Below are 8,805 nucleotides of genomic sequence, written 5' to 3' on the forward strand. Positions count from 1 at the left end.
TGCTCTCCCCGCCAATTCCCACACAGCCCCGACTGAGTCAAGCACTGACAACTGAGAGGGCGGGAGAGGAGAGAAGAAAAGACTGCTGCAGAGACAGGAGCACAGGAACCCAGAGTTGACAGAGAGCCTGGAAGCAAAAGAAAGGAAGGAAGCCAAACAAAAAGACGGATGCAGCAGAACCTCCATTAGCCAGCCGGCTTGGGGAATGGGGCATTATGGTTAACGGAAGTTTCTAGTTAATGGTGAATGGAGCCAAAATCTTTTTTTGTCTTAACCTCTTAATTTAGAAAAGCTTTCCACAAAATGTGACTTGACTTTCTTATGTCTGTTTCAGACGGGGACTATGAGATCTTATGGCATCTCAAAGGGTAGAAGTCTGGACAGGAAGACCAGTTGCATGGTAGAGGGAAGTATCCTAACCTGGATGAAATATATGCTGAATTCCTCTGTTTATCCTAAAAGCTAAATCCCTGATATAAACTTGCTTTTTCATGTTTTGGGGATTTAGCTTTATTTTAGGGATTTAGCTTTATTTTAATCATGGATTGCTGAGAATTTTTGGTAAAGTTTAACTGCATTGTGTACTCCTATTCACTCTTCAGAATCTCAATTCAATATCACCTCCTCCATGAAGACTTCCTGATTACTTTTTCCTTTCTTCCCTCAGGCCCTTCCAGTTATTTCCCTCTCTAAGCAGCATATTATATTTAAATAATTTGTTAACATGTGCTACAGGGGCCAGGTGGTTGAGGGAGGGCTTTCTCTGTGAGTCTGCTTGTTAAGAAGCTGAGCTCCTAGTCCTTGCCTTGTGATAATAATCAAGCCCAATTACTTGAGAACTCTCAGAAGGCAGAAAACAAGTGCTGCTTCGCTGTTATAGGCACAGGCCATGGCCAGAAACAAGGAAGGGAAGGAGGGAGAAAAAAATGGGAGGACAAATCCTGTAAACAGGTCAGACGAGAGGGAGAGACATTATTTATAGGCTTGGTGATTTCATCTTAATTCTGAGAAGACTTAATCCATGTCTGTTTCCCTCTGATCTGTCAAACAAAATGCCTTCTACAATATTTCTGAGTTGTTTCATAACCCAGGAAGATGATATTTCTCTTTGCCATAAGACAATACATTTCCTAAATGTGCTGTAGTGGGTAAGGGTAGGGTGGGAGTTTAAAACAGAAAATCAGTCAGCAGCTATGAAGAGCCACATGGACACAGCGTCAGATCTGTGGAAGTTGAACCTAAGGATAGAGTTGAGACCAACCAAGAGTTAAATGGTCAACTCCACTCCACATTTGCCGAGTCTCTGTTCTGTGGGCCCTAATAGAAAGTCGCCAAAACGGTTCTTCTGGGGCCAGGACCTATTGCTGAGAGTGGCAAGTCAGGAGTAAAGCAAAAAGAGGGCAGGACTGGACTCATGTCCAGTTGCACAGCCCTGGTTGTGCCATGTCTCTGGGCTGGGAGGCAGCCGCCTGGTCACTGGCCCTTGGGCCATTTAAAACACAGGACCACGGAAGTAGCAGGCAGGGCTCATATCTGGGGGATTAGCTCCATCTGCCCTGAGTGTAGTGGAAACCTTGCGTCCTTCCTCTTCCCTGGGCCTCCTCCTGGTGCCTGTCCCCAGCAGTCCCTGGCAGCCTCATGTCCGCCTGGCCGTGATGTCAGGTCTAATTTAAGCCAGGGACCTGGTGATCCTTTCCACAGCCCACTGGGAAGGCCTACGTGTTGCTTAAAAACAAACCAACAGCTCTCTGCCACCATGGGTTCTACAGACCTGGGGATACATGGTAAGGGCCTGTTGTGGAGGTTGTAACTCTTTGTCCTTTAGGATTCCCCAAGTAGACCACGTGTGTGCCAGCCCAGCAGGCAAACTGCCCCATATGTGTTTGTCCGTCAACTGTGCGTGCAGAGCTTTACTCGCGTGCATGACACAGGAAGCCCACGGGACGCTCCCCCAGCACGCCCCGCTGCCTCGGCACTCCTGGAAGGAAGACCTGTTCTTGTTTCTTCCGTACTCTCAGGATCTGGCACAGAACCCGACAAAGGGTAGGTTCACAACGGATGTTTCCCAAATGAATATATTTCTATTTTCAGGACTCAGTGATGATGGGATGAAAGTCTGGCTCATGGTCCCTCTGCTTCTTTGAAGGGATGGGCTCACTGCATCTCCTTAGGGACCCCATGAGCTCACCTGCTACTCAGCCGCCCTTCCTTATGCCAGCAAGTCAGAGCATGCAGGGTTCTGCCCCAGGTGGGCTTGGACTAATGTACTTCACTCTTCCCTCCTTCTTTCCAGCCAAGGTGACCAACTGTCTGGGGTTGCCAAGTCTGGGGGGTTTCCCAGGACACGGGACATTCAATGCTAAAACAAGGGAAGCCTCAGGCAAATGTGCACAAGTCGGTCATTCCATACCCCTTTTCCTTCCTAGAAATATTTAATGAACTATGGCATAGACCTGGCCCTGAGCAAGACCCTGGGACCTTGTTCCAGAAGCAGCAAGGTGCAGCTTCTGCCCTCAGCAACCTCACTAATGGACGCTGCACAGTGGGCGGCAGGCGACACCAGAGAGCATCAGGATTAGGAAGTCTGTTCGGATTAGCGTGGAATCAGGTCAGGGAGACAAACATTTCCTTAATATTTGGAAATATGTCCTTAATATTTGAGTGAGAGTTTACAACAGTATTCACATTCTGGGAGTACCACCATAGACAGGCCTTAACAACATAGTTGTTTCTGACTGGTTCACTAGACAAGCCTTGGTATGAGTCAAGGGTGGGATGTTTTCCTCAGCCTGTCACGGAGAGATTCCCATGAATTTTCTTCAGGAGGGCAGGTGGTCAGGTTTCTGACCACCACCAGCTCTGATGGTTGCACTCTCTAGGTCCCATTAAGCTGCCTTAGAAGAGCTTGGCACTGCAGGAGGCAGGGCCAGGTATCCTGTTTCTTGAGGGCCAGAAAGCCCTTTCAGAGCCTATTCTTCTCATCTGCACACTTTCAGCAGACTCTCTGGAGCAGCCCAGCTTCCCAGAACTGAGATCACCAAACCAAGAAGAGGAGGCACCTTGGACCTGGGTAAAGCCTCCTTTCCAAGCTACTGCAAAAAGAGGCCCAGGAGAAATCAAAAGATCATGGACTCTTTTTGCTATTGCGTATGTTCCACCTTCAGTATGGACTGTTGCTCTCCTTGCAGATACTTCCCTTTAACTTTTCTTTTCGGCTAAGTTCCTTTGCAATTTATTGTAGAACTTCTGCCTGCCAGATGTTTTCCCCTAGAGTCCACCTCAATGTGGGTAGTCTATTCTTATGGATTCAATAATTCATTACGATTCTGAACTGGATTTTAGGATCACTCTACTATTATAAAGGAGAGAAAACCCTATACCAAAAGGGGCAATGCACATAGCATATTTTCTTTTTTTGAAACACGTTCTTTTAAGATTTGAAGGACAGTAAAAGAAAAGATTGGTCGGGCACGGTGGCTCACACCTGTAATCCCAGCACTTTGGGAGGCCAAGGTGGGTGGATCACGAGGTCAGGAGATCAAGACCATCCTGGCTAACACGGTGAAACCTCGTCTCTACCAAAAAAATACAAAAAATTAGCCGGGCGTGGTGGCAGGCACCTGTAGTCCCAGCTACTCTGGAGGCTGAAGCAGGAGAATGGCGTGAACCCAGGAGGCAGAGCCTGCAGTGAGCTGAGATTGCACCACTACACTCCAGCCTGGGAGACAGAGTGAGACTCCGTCTCAAAAAAGAAAGAAAAAGAAAAGAAAAGATAATGCTGAAATCATTAGGAAACAGGTTTAGTCACTGAGGCTAAAATATAAAAGTACAGAATGAAAGCCCCCTACAACCCTAGTGGAGTCCTACATAAAAACAGAAGGCCTTTCAATAAAAATAGCCTAAATTTGCACTATGATGACATGTATAATGATGATACTGATGATGAAGACTAAGAAGAGGAAAATGTCAACTATAATGATGTGGTTTGAGTGCCTGACCAAGTGCCATGCATGCATCGATTAGGTTACTGAAATCCTAATACCGGAATGTTCAACAGTTTTAGAACAATTGGCATTTTGGCTTGATTGGTATCAATTTGTGCAGACTGGGTCAAGAAGGATTCTGGAGTCACATGCAGGGTCATCAGCAAACTATTCAATGATCCATTTTAGTGGTGTCAGATACAGCCAAGAAAGGAGATGGAGAGCAAGTATGTCATGCACTTACCATCCATGTAGCTTAAACTGTAGTTCGTTTGTGTCTCTTCTCATTCTGCAAGGGGTTGAGTCATCTCAGCTGTTGTATTTTGTATAGGGTTATTCATAAAAGCACTGTAGCGGGTTGGCTACCCTCTGTTGCCTTCCTGTCATATACCAGGCACTCTGCTGCATTCTTTGACTACATTATCTCTAAACTTCAGGAGGGCTGGACAGTGGCCTTTCTTGCAGTAAACTTGTGCCCCATCGCCCACCCTTCTTTCTGCTTCCTGTGGGTGCACAGTCAGTTTCTGTGACAGGGCTGATGTCATGATGATTTCAAGTGGTGAAATCAGAGAGTAGGTGTTGTCTTTGGGCCATTTCATGATGATTTGGCCCAAAGACAACACCTACTCCCTGAATAATATCCATGAAAACTTAAGACAGTCACTCAAGTGAGTCACATTTTCCCTGTAGATATGACTTGCAGATGTCGAGATGGAACCTCACCAGGGCTTCCTTCTGAAAGGAAACTTCCAGAAAGCAGCAGACAGACCACAGAACATCCTTCCTAGAAAAAGATAAGTCGTCTATAGACCAGCAACAGCTCTGATCACATGACTGCAAGCAAGGTTTCCAAAGAAATCAAAATGATAGCTTAAAGAATGAGCATGGAAAATTTCTTTGTAGAAAGATTCAAATTCACAATGTGACCAATTAAAAGGAATCCTAGCGTACATTTTTTTTTCTCAAAATTTCACAAATACTGTCTTATTTGATTCTCATATTAACCTGTGGATATGGGCTGTGAATATGAGCCATGAAGACATTATTCTCCAATTTATAATTGAGAGAAGGGAGGGAGGACATCAGTGACTCGCATCTCAGGGTACATGACAGTGAGTGATTGAGACAGACTTGGGTCTTTTGGTTACTCCTAGTACAGTGCTCTCTCCACCTCATCCTGCCTTTACAAACTGGAAGCAGGTTAAGTAGCAATTCATTTATTTTTCTTTCAGAAAGAAATACATCTTTAAAAGAATGAGGATCAAAAGTTGTGTAAATAGATGAGGCTGGCGCAGTGGCTCATACTTGTAATCCCAGCATTTTGGGAGGCTGAGGCAGGTGGATCACCTCAGATCAGGAGTTCGAGACCAGCCTGGACAATATGGCCAGACCCTATCTCTACTAAAAATAAAAAAAATTAACTGGGTGTAATGGTGGAACCTGTAATCCCAGCTACTCGGTAGGCTGAGGTAGGGATAATTACTTGAACCCAGGAAGTGGAGGTTGCAATGAGCTGAGATGGTGCCACTGCACTCTGGCCTGGGCAACAGAGCAAGATTCTGTCTCAAAAAAAAAAAAAAAAAAAAAGTTGTATAAATAAATGTAAAAAATTCAAGTATCTTCATTCTATTTTATAATATAGTCAAGGTGTTTTTTGATTTTCTTTTTTAAGGTAGAAAAACTGAGGGGCAGAGGTAAGTAGAGACAAAGGGACAGAAAAAGTCACGTTCTGGTGCCATACAGGCCCAGGGCTCACAGGGAGCAACAGCCCCATAGGTGACTTTTTGAGGATACAAAAGTGTGGTCATGTTTTTGCAGCTCTATGCAGAAATACGGGCAGTGCTTCTGTGACCTGGTGACACTGAGGATAAAATTTGAGCCAGGAGCCAGAGGTCCTGTAGCACTGGCCTAAAACCAGGGAGATCAATTCTTTTAATGCTATAATGTTTTAACTTCTAGAATGAGCCTATTGCCCTGGCTTCAGTTGTTTCTTTATAATAAAGTGCAATAATGACTATGGAGAGCATAGAACATGAAGAGTAACGGAAAGCCTGCAGGAGGAAACCAGTCACAGCCCTCTAACCGGTGCTCAGCCTCCCTGCCCATTAGAATCACCGGGGAAGCTTTAAACATGCAATTCCCAAGCCCACCCCAAACAATGGAGTCAGAATCCTGGGAGTGGGACCCAGGCATCAGTACTTAACGCTCCTGGGGTGCATCTAGTATACGGTCAAGGTTAAGTACCTTTGAGAGATTTGTCCAAAAAGGCTGGCTGAGGAAAGGAAGAAGCACTGAAATGGGAAAATTCGGATGTGAGATTGAGGGTAGCCAAGCAAAACCTTCCCCTGGAAAACAGATTGAGGACAAAAGATGCAGGGACTCAAGAGAACAGAACTCTGGGCACGCAGTGGTTGAAGATGGTCTCTCTTTGACTTTCTGTGGGAGAAGATAAAGGAGAGAATTGAGGGACTTCCCCGGAAAGTTCAGTGTAAGAACATCTTCTGCCTTTTTGTATTTAATTATCTTTCTTCTAAATAAAACATTTTGAGGGCTGGGAAGAGGTGCTCAATCTGCCAATTTATTTGAATTTTGCCTTACTCTGCCTTACACAGCAGTGCTATGGGAGGAATACTCACCTGATGGAGCACATTCTTAGGTAGAACTCCTAAGCTTCTCTTCCTTTTTTTTTTTGAGACGGAGTCTCGCTCTGTCACCCAGGCTGGAGCGCAGTGGCCGGATCTCAGCTCACTGCAAGCTCCGCCTCCCGGGTTCACGCCATTCTCCTGCCTCAGCCTCCAGAGTAGCTGGGACTACAGTCGCCCACCACCACGCCCAGCTATTTTTTTTTTTTTTTTTGTATTTTTAGTAGAGACGGGGTTTCACCATGTTAGACAGGATGGTCTCAATCTCCTGACCTCGTGATCCTCCTGCCTCGGCCTCCCAAAGTGCTGGGATTACAGGCATGACTCTTCCTCTTGAAGAAGGAAAATGCTGTGGCTGTGAATAGGACACACAAAGAAACCCACATCAATCACCACAAAGGTGAGGGACATAAGACCAGAGGAAGTTGGCAGGAAGAGGATGAACGAGGGGTTGCCCTCTGAGACAACCTGGGATAAGAATGATTAAAAAAAAAAATCACTTTCCTTATTCTGACACTGCACTGGGATGAGGAATTGCTCTGTTCATGACTGATCTAAAAGAAGCAATGAGATTTCATTTGAGATGAGGTCTTGATGTCAATATCACCTCACTTGCCGTTGATACCCAAGCCCAGGAATCCTCAGCATCATTGCCCTCCCTGCACTCCTAGAGGAGAAGCTCCCTGCAGTGGGATACTTCTTACTCAGCTTTGCATCCCTTAGGGCCAACAGTTCGGCACCTACTGAAGTGAAAGCTAACCTGTAGTATTATAGAAACTAAGTGAACATGGTGTAATGAGTGATTAGAATGCAGCTAGTGTTGCTGGTGACTTTATGAGCAAAATTCCCTGCCTCTCTCAGAAAAGCAGCTCCCACCTCCTGTTGCTGCAATGTCAGTGGCAACACCCTCTTCAAGGACAGGTTCAAGAAAGGCGTTTTCAAACCCCTCCCAAGCTCATTCAAAATGGCACCAGGGTCGGGTGCCGTGGCTCTCACACCTGTAATCCAGCACTTTGGGAGGCGGAGGCTGGTGGATCACTTGAGGCCAGGAGTTTGAGACCAGCTTAGGCAACATGGTGAAACCCCATCTCTACAAAAATTAGCTGAGCATGGTGGCACAGACCTGTAATCCAGCTACTTGGGAGGCTGAGGCAGAAGAATCGCTTGAACCCGGGAGATGGAGGTTGCAGTGAACTGAGATGGCGCCACTGCACTCCAGCCTGGGTGACAGAGCGAGGCCCTGTCTCAGAAACAAAACAAAAACCCAAAATGGCACCAGAAGGCAAAATCGATTAGAAGAGCTCTCTCTCTCTGCCTCTTTGTTTTTGTTTGTTTGTTTTTTTTTTTTTTACAAGGAGTGGGATTTCTCAGTGGGCATGAGTAAGGAGGGGGTGGTGCAATGGGAACACTTACAATAGCAGGGCCCATCACTTGTCCAGGGGCTGCAACTGGTGACGGATTTAACCCCACAGTCATCGGGATGAGGTGTTTCTCAGCCATGTCTTCACATTCATCTGCATTGAACCCAGTAAAGCCCGACTTCTTGGAGATGTGGATTTCCTAGCAGTCAGGGAACTTGAAGTTGGCCCATGTGGTAAAGCCCCATGTGGGCCTCAATCACGTGCTCCTTGTTCTGCAGAGTGGTGCTGATGGACACGGCAATGTGGCCGAGGTGAACCCTGGCCACTGTGCCCTGGGGCTCTCCAAAGACCCCCCCCCCTCCACATGCCTGTCTGGAGCCCAAGGTGGGGACAGCATGGGGTCAGAGATAGGAACATCCATTGGAAAGATCCATCTCCAAGGTCCCTGGGGGTAAGTCATAGCAGCGGCTGCTACACCTCTGAGGGCTGCTGTGTGCAGAGGCTGCATGTAGAGAGAAGGGTGGGCTTCATCAGCAGCGGAGATTAGAAGAGTTCTTGAGGCGGCATTTAAAATGATAACCCTTGGAGATACGGGGCAGAGGGGCTGAGAGCAGAAGGGGGTCATGTGCTCTGATCTCACCCAGACCCAGGGCCTGGGAGGCAGTTGAGGGTTTAGAGCACCGGGTATCACTGCTTCCCAGAAAACACAGCTTGAGACCCGGGGAGAAGATCTTCTGGTGCCAAAGTCCTTTCTGGAAGGCCTGTACTGCTCTGAAACTGGGTGTCCACGTGGGCCTGAGGACCAGACTTTTCTATTGG

At 46.7% G+C, this 8,805-nt stretch overlaps 1 long non-coding RNA gene across 1 annotated transcript; it reads left to right on the forward strand.

Moving 5' to 3' along the window:
* The first annotated feature begins 334 nt into the window (after positions 1-334).
* Positions 335-4,931, forward strand: LOC114678691 (uncharacterized). The gene is made up of 2 exons (XR_003730154.2): positions 335-2,043; positions 4,674-4,931. It is a non-coding gene; the product is annotated as an uncharacterized LOC114678691 (long non-coding RNA).
* The last annotated feature ends 3,874 nt before the right edge of the window (positions 4,932-8,805 follow it).

This window comes from Macaca mulatta, chromosome 6 (assembly GCF_049350105.2).
Source record: "Macaca mulatta isolate MMU2019108-1 chromosome 6, T2T-MMU8v2.0, whole genome shotgun sequence".
In the NCBI taxonomy this organism is placed as follows: Eukaryota; Metazoa; Chordata; class Mammalia; order Primates; family Cercopithecidae; genus Macaca; species Macaca mulatta.